The following is an 11,193-nucleotide window of genomic DNA, read 5'->3' as shown; positions in this document are numbered from 1 at the left end:
TGATTGAAAACTTTGTTGAGAGTAGTAGTCTGGACTGGCATCCATGGATGCTTAGAATCTGCATTGCATCTGTCCAGGACCTTTTGATTTTCAGAGTTTTCATGAGAAGTCTGGTATAATTCTGATATATATGCCTTTATGTGTTACTTTTCCTTTTTCCTTTTCATGTCTTAATAATCTTTCTTTATTCTGTATATTTAGTGTTTTGATTATTATATAGTGAGGGGACTTTTTCTTCGACCATCTATTGATGTTCTGTAAACTTCTTGTACATTCATAGGCATGTCCTTCTTTAGCCTGGGAGTTTTCTTTCATGATTTTGTTGAATATAATTTCTATGCCTTTGAGCTGGAGTTCTTCTCCTTCTTCTATCCCTATTATTCTTAGGTTTGATCTTTTTATGGTGTCCCCAATTTTCTGGATGTTTTGTATTAAGATTTTATTGGATTTAATATTTCTTTGACCAATAAATCTATTTCCTATATTGTATCTTCAACTCCTGAGATTCTGTCTTCCATCTTTCATATTCTGTTGTTTATGCTTTCATCCATAGTTCATGTTCATTTACCTAGATTTTCCATTTCCAGAATTCCCCTGGTTTGTGTTTTCTTTCTTGCCCCATTTCAGTTTTCAAGTCTTGAACTGTTTGAAGTGTTTTCTCTACCTGTTTGATTGGGTTTTTTTTCTTGTTTTTCTTGACTTTCTTTAAGGGATTTCTTCTAATTTTTTTGTTTTCTTTCTTTCCTTTCTCCTTCTCCCTCATTCTTTATTCTTCCTCTTCTTTAGAAAAAAATATTATAAAAGTTATGATTAGAATGGGACCCAGTGTTCAAAGACATGAGCCACAATAAACTGTTCAAGGGTATGATCATGTTACAATATAATATTGTATATGGGATATACTCAAAATCTGAATCATCTGCAGCATTATAAATCTGCTGGGAATGTGGAATATCATAACAGAAGATGTAGAGTGCACTCAGCTCTGGCAGGGACAACCAACACCCAGGAGTAGTTAATTTCTTTCCTTGCTTCTTTCCTCAATTCCTTCCTTCATTCATTCTTTCCTCCTCTCTTCCTCCCTCTCTTTGACCCTCACTCATTTGCTTCCCCTCTACTCCCTTTTCTCTCATTTTTCATTTTGAGGCAGACTTTCATGTAATACAGGTTGACCTTGAATTCAGTATGTAGCTGAGCCTTGAATCTTGATCCTCCTACCTCTGCTTCTCAAATGCTAGGGTTAGTAGTGTGTGCACTACTACCAGGTTTAAGATTTTTTGTTAGGAAATCATTTTATAATGTGATACTAGATGTAACACAGATGTTCAGGATATATTCAGTGCACAATGCTTACTCAAGATAACATTTAGTGGTTTTATATTATAGACTGAAAACATAGGCATACTGGTAGATACTTCAATCTGCAGTACTTGGAAGGCTAAGGCACTTGCTTCTGCTTAGCCTGGACTTCATAGCAAGACATTATATAAGATAGAACCAAAGAAAACAAAATCCAAAAATCATTTATGCTCAAAAATGGAACAAAATTATCTAACTTCTATAGCAAATATTAATCTATCCCTTTAGTTAGCTCCCAAAAAATGACACATATACTTTCTATTAATAATGAAAGATCAACCTTAGCTTAGGCTTGTTCCATTGGCTCTTATAACTGAAATTAACTCATTCATATTAATGTATGTTCTGCCGCGTGGCATCACCTGTTTTAGATGCTGAACCTCCTCTTTCTTTTCTATATCTGGTTAGTAATTATACCTTTCTTCTTCCCAGAATCTGCTCTGACCCAGAAGTCCTGCCTAACCTCTTCCTGCCAAGCTACTGGCCATTCATCCCTTTATTAAACAAATCAGAAGGTGCCTTGGCAAAAACACATCTACACAAGGTAAACAAATATATCACAACATCCTTCCTTCTTAAAAATTGTTTCCACAATTACTAAAAGTTTTTCCAAAATAATTGCTAAAGCATACCTTTTGATGGTTCTAGAACAGATGGGGACAGGAGGTGACACTGGCTGTAGGACATAAATCAAGACTGACTTTTTTCTTCTTGTAACACATGATGAGAGGCTGAAATCTACTCAGTTTTAGATTCTTTTTTCTCTGAAGATAAGTCTTCTTTGGTCACCTGAAAATCCCTCTCAGTTACAATTGCCTTGGCCAGAAGATTCAGATTTCTTGTTGACTCTTGGGTTTTGTTTCCAGATTTGTAAGGCTAGGGTGAGAAGTTGCTAACCTCCTCTTGGATGTTGGATGAATCCTTCAGCTGCTATTGGCTGAGCTTCCTTTGACCTCCTTCTTTGAGTGTCTGCTGCTAAGGGTGCACAGAGAGGTTTCATTAAACTAGCCTGCATATCATTGTTGGCATCTGACACAACCACCTCAGGCAAAACATTCTTATCTACATGTTTACCTTGGTGACCTCATGACACAGTGGCAGTTCTATCATTCCCAGGGTTCATTGTGGAAGTCACTATTTTCCTTATCCACCATAACTACGAATGTGATTGTAATCAGGTTCTTGATTTTGGAGCTGCTAGGCTATCACCTGCTTTTTTAACACCAGGGGCCCATGTGATGGGGTTTGTTTGGTAGAGTAACCATTTTGGAAGCTATTTATCTTGCATAATGTGACCTCAGCCCAGGTTTCAGGAGTTTCCATCTGTCCCATTATTACCATGGGCCAGGCTGCAGATGGAGCAAACACTCTCTCTAACATACAGTAGTACAGCTCCAGGGAGGAAGAGTTGTCCCAAGTCCATGTTTTCCTTAGACTATGAGTGTAAGAAGCATTGTGGCTTCAGCTTCAGGTTAACAAGTGTTCACGTCTCCTAAGAAAACCCATAGCCATTGTCCCTCTGCTTTCTATTTCACCCTTTGAAACTTTTGTGGAATCCAGGGGGTGGTTTAGCACTTAGGGAGGCTGAGGCAGAAGGACAATGAGTTGGAGACCAGTCTGAGCTATGGAGTGGGATGATGCCCAAACCAAAACTATTGAAATCAAAAGGAAAAAAAACTACCATTTAATTACACAACTATAAAAAACAGTTAGAAAAAAAACAAAACTTTCTAAGTCACCCTTATAAATATAAGCCAACAAAGATTCTTTGGGTTTTTTTTAAGATACTTCCAGGCTGTTTAATTCACAATGCTTCTTTTTCCATACAGTTAAAGTTTATAGTAAGTCTGGTTCTTTAAAATTTTTGCTGATACTGATCAGTGATGAAGCAGGAACCTACATGTGTGGACTGGCAAGCAGGGAGGAAGGCAGAGGTGCTGAGTTCCTGGTTGGGGTTGGTAGTGGTTGCAATTTCTCATGGTTCAGCAGTCAAGGGTCAAGCCCATCATATTCGGTACCATTGGAGCATAATAGACCTCTTATGAAATCTCCTCAATTTCAGATTCCATAGCACCCTGAAGCTAAAACACTGTTTCCCTTGACTAAGGAAAGTGAGGGTTTTGGCTTCTAAGAGGATGGCAGGGCACTTAGAAGTTGACCTAATACAGGTATTCTACTTGTGAAAGGCTAAAAGTCACTATGCCATCTTTGAGGAAGATGACAGATGAATTCAGGTGGCTCAGAAGTAGGTATAGAGCCAGCTCCACACTTAAGTTATTGAGGACCTCTTCCCACCAGCCAGTTCAGCCTGGAACATAGCCCCTATAAAAGATTTATATGCCCCTGTTGAGACTGCTGCATCAATAGACACTTTCCAGGGACTTCTGAGGTCAGCCTCTCCCCTAGATGCAGGTGTAATACTGAAAGGATAGTAATGTTGGGCCAGGCATTGGGGACACAAACTATCAACAGCCATCTCTGTGCTAAACATGAAAATTTGCTATGATGTGTGGCAGAGATTCAGTGGCTAAGTGGTGTAGGAGGTCTTTTTGTTTGTATGTTGCTTTCATTGGTTAATGAATAAAGAAACTGCCTTCGCCTAGTTGATAAGGCAGAACTTAAGTAGGTGGGGAAGACAGAACTGAATGCTGGGAGGAAGAGAGGCATAGTAAGAGGGAACCGCCATGGAGCCGCCAGGGACAGACATGCCAAATCTTTCCCGGTAAGCCATTACCATGTGGCAATATACAGATTGATAGAAGTGGGTTAAATCAAGCTGTGAGAGTTAGCCAATAAGAGGCTAGAAATAATGGGTCAAGCAGTGATTTAATTAGTACAATTTCTGTGTGGTTATTTCAGTGCAAAGCTAGCTGGGCAGCCGGGAAGAACAAGCAGGTCCTCTCCCAAACAGCAATTGGCACTCCAATGTAGTCAACTTACTCCATGTTAAACCTGAGAGGGCTTAAAAAGAAATTCTAAGCCGGGCGGTGGTGGCGCACGCCTTTAATCCCAGCACTCGGGAGGCAGAGGCAGGCGGATCTCTGTGAGTTCGAGGCCAGCCTGGTCTACAAGAGCTAGTTCCAGGACAGGCTCTAAAAAAAAAAAAAAGCTGCAGAGAAACCGTGTCTCGAAAAACCAGAAAAAGACAAAAGAAAACAAAAAAAAAGAAAAAAAAAAGAAATTCTAGTCAATACATACATACATGCATGCATGCATATATGCATATATGCATATATGTGTGTGTGTAATATATATATATATATATATAGAGAGAGAGAGAGAGAGAGAGAGAGAGAGAGAGAGAGAGGAAGAGAAAGAGAGAGAGAGAGAGAGAGAGAGAGAGAGAGAGAGAGAGTTTAACACAGCTTTTTGTTGTTTGCTGGTAGTGTGCCGCAACTCACACTACTCAGCAGCCACAGCATTAAAAAATGTGGCGGTTTTAAAATGCCAGCTTTCTGGGCTATGCTGCTAGTGCGACCTCTGTCTCTTGCAGGAGACAGAGCATTTGAATGGAGTTTGTGATTAAAGTGCTACTGCTTGCTTGATGGAAACATGACTTACTGTGTGCCTGGAAGTGAGGCAAGGCATGTGGCTCAGAGGCACAAGCAGCTCAGAGGCACAAGTGGCTCTGCCATGCTGAACGGTGCAGAGCTCTGGCAGGAACTACTGTATTTATCATAATAATAGCACAACTTAATTTTTAGACTGGGCAGGAAAACAGAAATTACCATATTGCCCCTACTAATGACACAACTTAAGTTTTTAAGAAGCGCTTAGCATTTTAAGAAGTGCTCCTGGACAGTAAATAATTAAAGATTCACAATAGGACATGTTCAGACATAAAAGACCTCTAAATCTGTCACAGTGTTGGATAAACATACATAGGCTTGGAAGAGAGAAGAAAAAGAGTATAGAGAGTCATTAAATAAAGTTAATGCTTTTATTAAAAAAGTAAAATCTTTAAAGAGATAGAGTACAGATAGCCATAGATTTAAAGGAGTAAAGAAAAATAAGCCACATAAAAATGGAAAATTCACAGCATCTGGATTCTGTATGTTATTATGTTTCTTTTTTAATTTTTTGACTGTGAAGGAGCTAAGTACAGAGAGACATTTTATTGTATGGGCTGCTAAGCTAAACCAGCATGTATATTATAAAGGTATCTTGACTTCAGAATTTGGGTCTAAGAACATGTTTCTTGGCAAAAGAGGTTCTATTTTTGTTTTCACAGAGGATGAGAACCTGTGGATTGCCTCCAGGCAAATATGGTTTCATGGACCAAGGTCTTCTGAAAGGTTGCCATAAACACCCTCAAAAAATTTCTTTGCCCAACTGCTGACTGAGATGAACCTAGCATATAGGATACACCATGAAAGATCTGATTAACAGTGCTCCCAAACAGCAGGAAGCAGTATGGACAAATCTACTCCCATATTCCCAAATACTGTTTATAATTGTTTGTTTACATTTAAAGGGGGATGTGCTATAGAGATGAATAATTTGCTTTAGTATAGAACTTGGTTTATTGATACAATTGTAAGGTCAATCTTGTTGTATGTATATTTCTGCTCTTGATAAATGTATTATGATTGTATAGTTCATTTAAGAAATGTAATGTATAATTAAGAAATATAGGATAATATATAGTCTTCTTTAATAGTCAAGCTTATAGTCATGTTAGTTAGAGTTTCTAGATATATAGAGATATATTTCAGTTAGATAGGTATTCTTCAGATCTTTCAGAGACCTTCAGAATATGACATTTAAAATGTTTTAAGAACTTAGAACTTTTCATGACAGTGAGACACATCTGCTCCTGGCAGCACCAAGCTACTTCAAAAGGAAGACGGGCATTAAAGAGACTCTTTATGGATTTGCTTAGCCATTTGGGCAAGAAACTGCTCTTTCCTGGACTGCTTCACTGGATATGCAGGACCTGCAAAGAAATGACTGCTGAACTTGCCTAAAGGTGAGATGATCCTTTGGGATTCCTGCTTCACAAAAGAGTCTATGAGACATTCTGCAGGATACAGAAGAAACTGACTGGCTAACTGCCAATATAGGCAGAATTGTCTTTGAAATTTCCTGCTTCATGAAAAAGTCTGCTGGATAGTATAGGCCTGTGGGCTGAAGATTGATGCCCCAATGGTACAGAAGAATTTTGGGTGACTGTCCAGGCAACGAGATGTTTCTGTCAATTCTAGAATTTTGGAAGTTGGTTACAATGTACTTCCTGCTTACTTAAGTAATATTATATCATTCTGAGATCTTTGATGGAGTTGAAGAATTTACAGTTATAGTTCTCCTTAGTTATTATAAAAAATAAAGTAGATATAAATATTGTAACTGTAATTCTTATTTGATACCTGTTTTGTTATATGTAATTTTACTATGTTAAAGTTAAAGCCTTCCTTTTTGTTTAAACAGAACAAGGGAAATTATGTAAGAGGTCCTTCTGTTTGTGTGTTGCTTTCATTAGTTAAAAGAAATGAAATGAATAAAGAAACTGCTTGGCCTAGTTGATAGGGCAGAACTTACGTAGGTGGGGAAGACAGAAGTGAATGCTGGGAGGAAGAGAGGCAGAGTAAGAAAAAGATGCCATGGAGCTGCCAGAGACAGACATGCCAAATCTTTCCCAGTAAGCCACTACCACCTGGCAGTATACAGATTGATAGAAATGGGTTAAATCAGCTGTGAAAGTTAGCCAATAAGAGGCTAGATATAATAGGCCAAGCAGTGATTTAATTAATACAGTTTCTGTGTGGTTATTTCAGGGCTAAGCTAGCTAAGCAGCCGGGAAGGATAAGTGGGCCCTCTCCCATACAACAGCTAAGGCATTGGGATTTGTGGAAAGACGAGATGAGGACAAGGAGAGAGAAGAGAAGAAGGAAGGACTGTGGAGAAAACAGGAGAGCAGTGCGAATTTCTCTGGATGTGAAACCTTACAGTACACACGTATATATGTGAGATAATATTCAGTAACCAACAGTCACACACCCTGGACCAGGAAATCAGTGGTCAGGGTTGCTATGTTGGCCAGAAAATATATAGGTGTGGATGGGGGGCCGCCGCAGTTTAGAGCACACAATGGAGTCTCACAGCTGCTGCAGGTCAAGTCTTTATTGAGGTGCCGTACCAGGGAACAATCAATCAACAGAGACTTGAATCCCTTTGAGATCCTCTCAGGGGCAGGCTGGGACAGGGTAATGCAATCTGGGGACATGTTGGAGGCATGCTGGGACAGGGTGGGCAAGGTTGGGAACAGTTAAGTACAGTTGAGGGTAGGTGGGGACAGGCTGTAAAGAGTCTGGGGACAGATTGGAGCAGGCTGAAAACAGTTTGGGGCAGGCTCATTAAGGATAAGGTTTGGGGCAGGTTGGGAGTAGGCTCATAAAGGTTAGGGACAGGCTGGAGGTAAGCTGATATAGAATGGGCACAATGTGGGGACAGGCTAGAGACAGGCTGTGGGTAGTCTGCAATAGGCATGGTCAAGCTAGGGGTAGTCTGGGAACAGATTTTGCACCCAGTGGGTAACAGAAGGGCTCTGGCTTGGAGAACCTGACTCAGGTTGGCAGGGCTTTTCAGCTATATGCCCTTATGACTTCCTTAACCCAGCTCACATATTTGGAGATTTGGGTGAAGACTCCAGGGAGCTTTGCTTCTGCACGCCCATAAGATGCAATACCATGGGCCACCCCAGCACACAGTAGAGGTCCCCCAGAGTCTCCCTATAGGTTAAAAGAACTTGAGCAAAGATCACCTTCCCCCAGCTACAGACCCCTCGCCATAGCTCATACCAGACTGAAGTGAGGACTTCTGGCTCCTTGAGAGCCATAAGTTAGGGCTTGAAATTTTTCTCCTGTCTTGACCCAATGCTTAGGTTGCCTCCCCTCACTCCCTTCTATTCTCTTCTGGAAGCCTGTGGGAAGGTTGCAGGCAGAGCTTGGAATGGGAATGAGACCTAGAGGGAGAATTGAAATTCCCAGAGAGCTGGCAGCCTAAAAACACAGGTGTTAGTCACTGCAGTGGAGAGATGGTTGGCCCACTCCCTCCTCTGATGCTGTCTCCTGATGGGATGAGGAGAGGTCAGTGTGCACTCACCTTGTATGCTGTTCTCATAAATCCTGGAATGCCACCACAGACCTGGGAGTCATTGTTGTAATTCGGGTAGTACTTACAACCCTCCATTCCTATTATTTGCAGTTTCACCTCCCTCAGTTTAACTGAAAATGGCCCTATCACTCCAGTTTGTCCCCAGCCAGCTGCCCAGCACATGTTTCCATATGTAACAAAGTCAGATGGGCTAGGCAGGGGAATTGTAACCACAACAGGACTCAGCTGAGCTTTCCTCTGAAGCTGTTGGGGGAAAGGAGAGAAGACAAGGTTACCCAGAGAAGGATGCTGCCTTGGAGATGGGTCCTTTCCCACCACAGTAGTAAAGACATGGAGTTCAGGGGTGAGTTAAGAGAAAACGGGCTGAACAAGAGACAGTCCAAAGGACTGAGCAGGAAAAGAGTTAAGGACAGAAGAGTGAAAGGGGGCAAGAAAAATAATGGCACCTTCAACAACATGATATCATGGAGTCTGGTATTGAATTTGTAATATGGGTAGACAATTTGTTTTTCAACTTTGATCTTCTGCTGTGTGAATTCTGTCTTGCTCACATCATGAGCCCCAAGAGTGACAATAATTTCTCTGTTGAAAGAGAAAAAGGGTAAAGTGCTGGTCTCATGAGGAGGACTCATTTCGAACAGAGGGACACCAGGTCTTCTCTGTCCCAGAAAAGAGCCACTTGAGGTCCCGATTGTACTTGAGACAGAGTTCCCAGGACCACTGCCTTCCCAGAAGCAACATGCTCAGGGAAACACAGGACAGGACTGAAGACTGGCTCCCCCGCTTGCAGTATTTAGATTGGATCCATGGCTTTGTCTGTGGTAGACAAGTGCTCTACCGTTGAGTTACACCCAGCAAATGACTAAAAGCTCAGTCATACCAGGACAAGAGAAAAGCAGCACTTTGTCCCACCTGGTGCCCTGCTTAAAGCTTTGTTCTCTGAAAATGGAGATGACAAAGAAAATGATTCAATGTGTGGCTTTCTGTTTCCTTTGTCTTCCCATTATAAGTAGGAGCTTATCTGGAGATGAACAGGAACTGGGAACTTTCCTCAGGCTCTGCCCCTTTGTGACTCTGGTTCATGCAATTCTCCACACAAAGAGGAGTCACCCACCTTTCTTTACAGTGTGCAGCCGTCAACACAAATTCTTCACTTATGAGAAGCCCTTCCTTTACAGTGCATAGCTATCATCTTCACTTATGAGAAACCCTTCACATATTAAAGGTGAATTATTGTCAGTGAGGATCTTCAGATGGGCCATTTAAGGGCAGGAGTGGGATCTTGACTCCACACCACCAATAATCTCCTCTGAAACAAAGAACCCTGTGTCTCTGGTCACATATTTGCAGGACACCCCAAAACAGTGGCAGCAGATGAAATGGGGCTAAAGCTGAGTGACTGCTCCCCATCCCATCCAACCTCTCATGAGTTCAGACCTCTCCAAGCATCCTCTGGTTTTTCTTTCCTGTGGTTCTTTCCTCTCCAGCCCTCCCTATCCACCATCATCCTACATTTCAGAACACAGTGGTCATTCATGTTTCTGATGCCAGTTCATTTAGATAGTTCTTCATCCCTCATCCTGTCTTCCTCAACACTGATGGAAGGACAGAGAAGAGCTGCCTATCAGAATAAGTATTTTTGGTGAAATAATGTGAAGGAAAATTAATTTCTCATTCTTACTTAACTGAAGAGATTTCCCTCGTATGACATGTAAAGGATCCTGCCTATCAGAGGATAGAGAAAGACAGAAAAACTCACCAGCTCCAGCTCTAGGAGGCAAGAGAAGGGCCAACAGGAAGAGTAGGGCCTGCATTTCCCACTGGTACAGTCTATGCTCAGCCTCTGGTGTGTTTCTGTCTGGTCCCTGCTTTTATATTTCCAAAGCAAGAGAAAGGGAGGGCTGGAAACCACCAAGCTGGCCTGGTCAAGCTTTATCTTCCTAATCAGAAATTCTCACGACTCTGCTTTCTACTGTTGTTGAATCTGTAACCAGATCCTGAGAGTCCTGGGTCCTATGACGAAATGCCTCCAAAGTTGATCCTCAGAGGCAGGACAGCAACACAAAGGGTTGGGGATCTATTCACGGATGATGAACTCATCCTTATAAACATCCAGGTTTGTTGTCAGCTTTGAGGTCCCTGTAGTGTATGTGTAATGATTCTCCTCTGTCATTGCTGCACAAGCACAGGCATCTGTAGTGTCTGAAACATATATGAGTGTGAAGGTGTACATTTTATTTACAACAACTGGTGGCAAGCTAATTGAGCCTGATGGCCATCATTGGTGTAGACAGTGGGGATGGCATCTCATATTTATTCTAATAAGTAGCAGATGATAAAATGTGGTTGAAAGAGAAGAAGAATGAGGAGAACTCATTGAATACACAGCATACCAGGCAGGACAGACATCTTCAGATGGTGGTTCTCAACCTTCCTGATGCTCTGACCATTTAATATAGCTTCCTGTGTTGTGGTCACCCCCAATAATAAAGTTATTTTCCTTGCCAATTCATAACTGCAAGTTTGCTACTGTTATAAATTGTAATGTGAATATTTGATATACAGGATATGTGCTTTGTAATTCCCCAAAGGGTCATGAAACCAGTTGAGAACTACTGCTGCAAATACATGTTCTGATTTAGTCTTACTAGTAGTTTTTAGTGAATGTGGCCATATACATTCAGTGATAACTCAATGGACTCTCAGGAGATCATATAAGAG

At 41.2% G+C, this 11,193-nt stretch overlaps 1 pseudogene; it reads right to left on the bottom strand.

The window, feature by feature from the left end:
- Positions 1–7,940: 7,940 nt before the first annotated feature.
- Positions 7,941–10,286, bottom strand: LOC119800289 (annotated as a pseudogene).
- Positions 10,287–11,193: the final 907 nt, after the last annotated feature.

The sequence above is a fragment of the Arvicola amphibius genome, chromosome 13, assembly GCF_903992535.2.
Source record: "Arvicola amphibius chromosome 13, mArvAmp1.2, whole genome shotgun sequence".
Lineage (NCBI taxonomy): Eukaryota > Metazoa > Chordata > Mammalia > Rodentia > Cricetidae > Arvicola > Arvicola amphibius.
The sequence above is the reverse complement of the archived record's forward strand: the minus strand, read 5'-3'. Positions and strand labels throughout refer to the sequence as shown.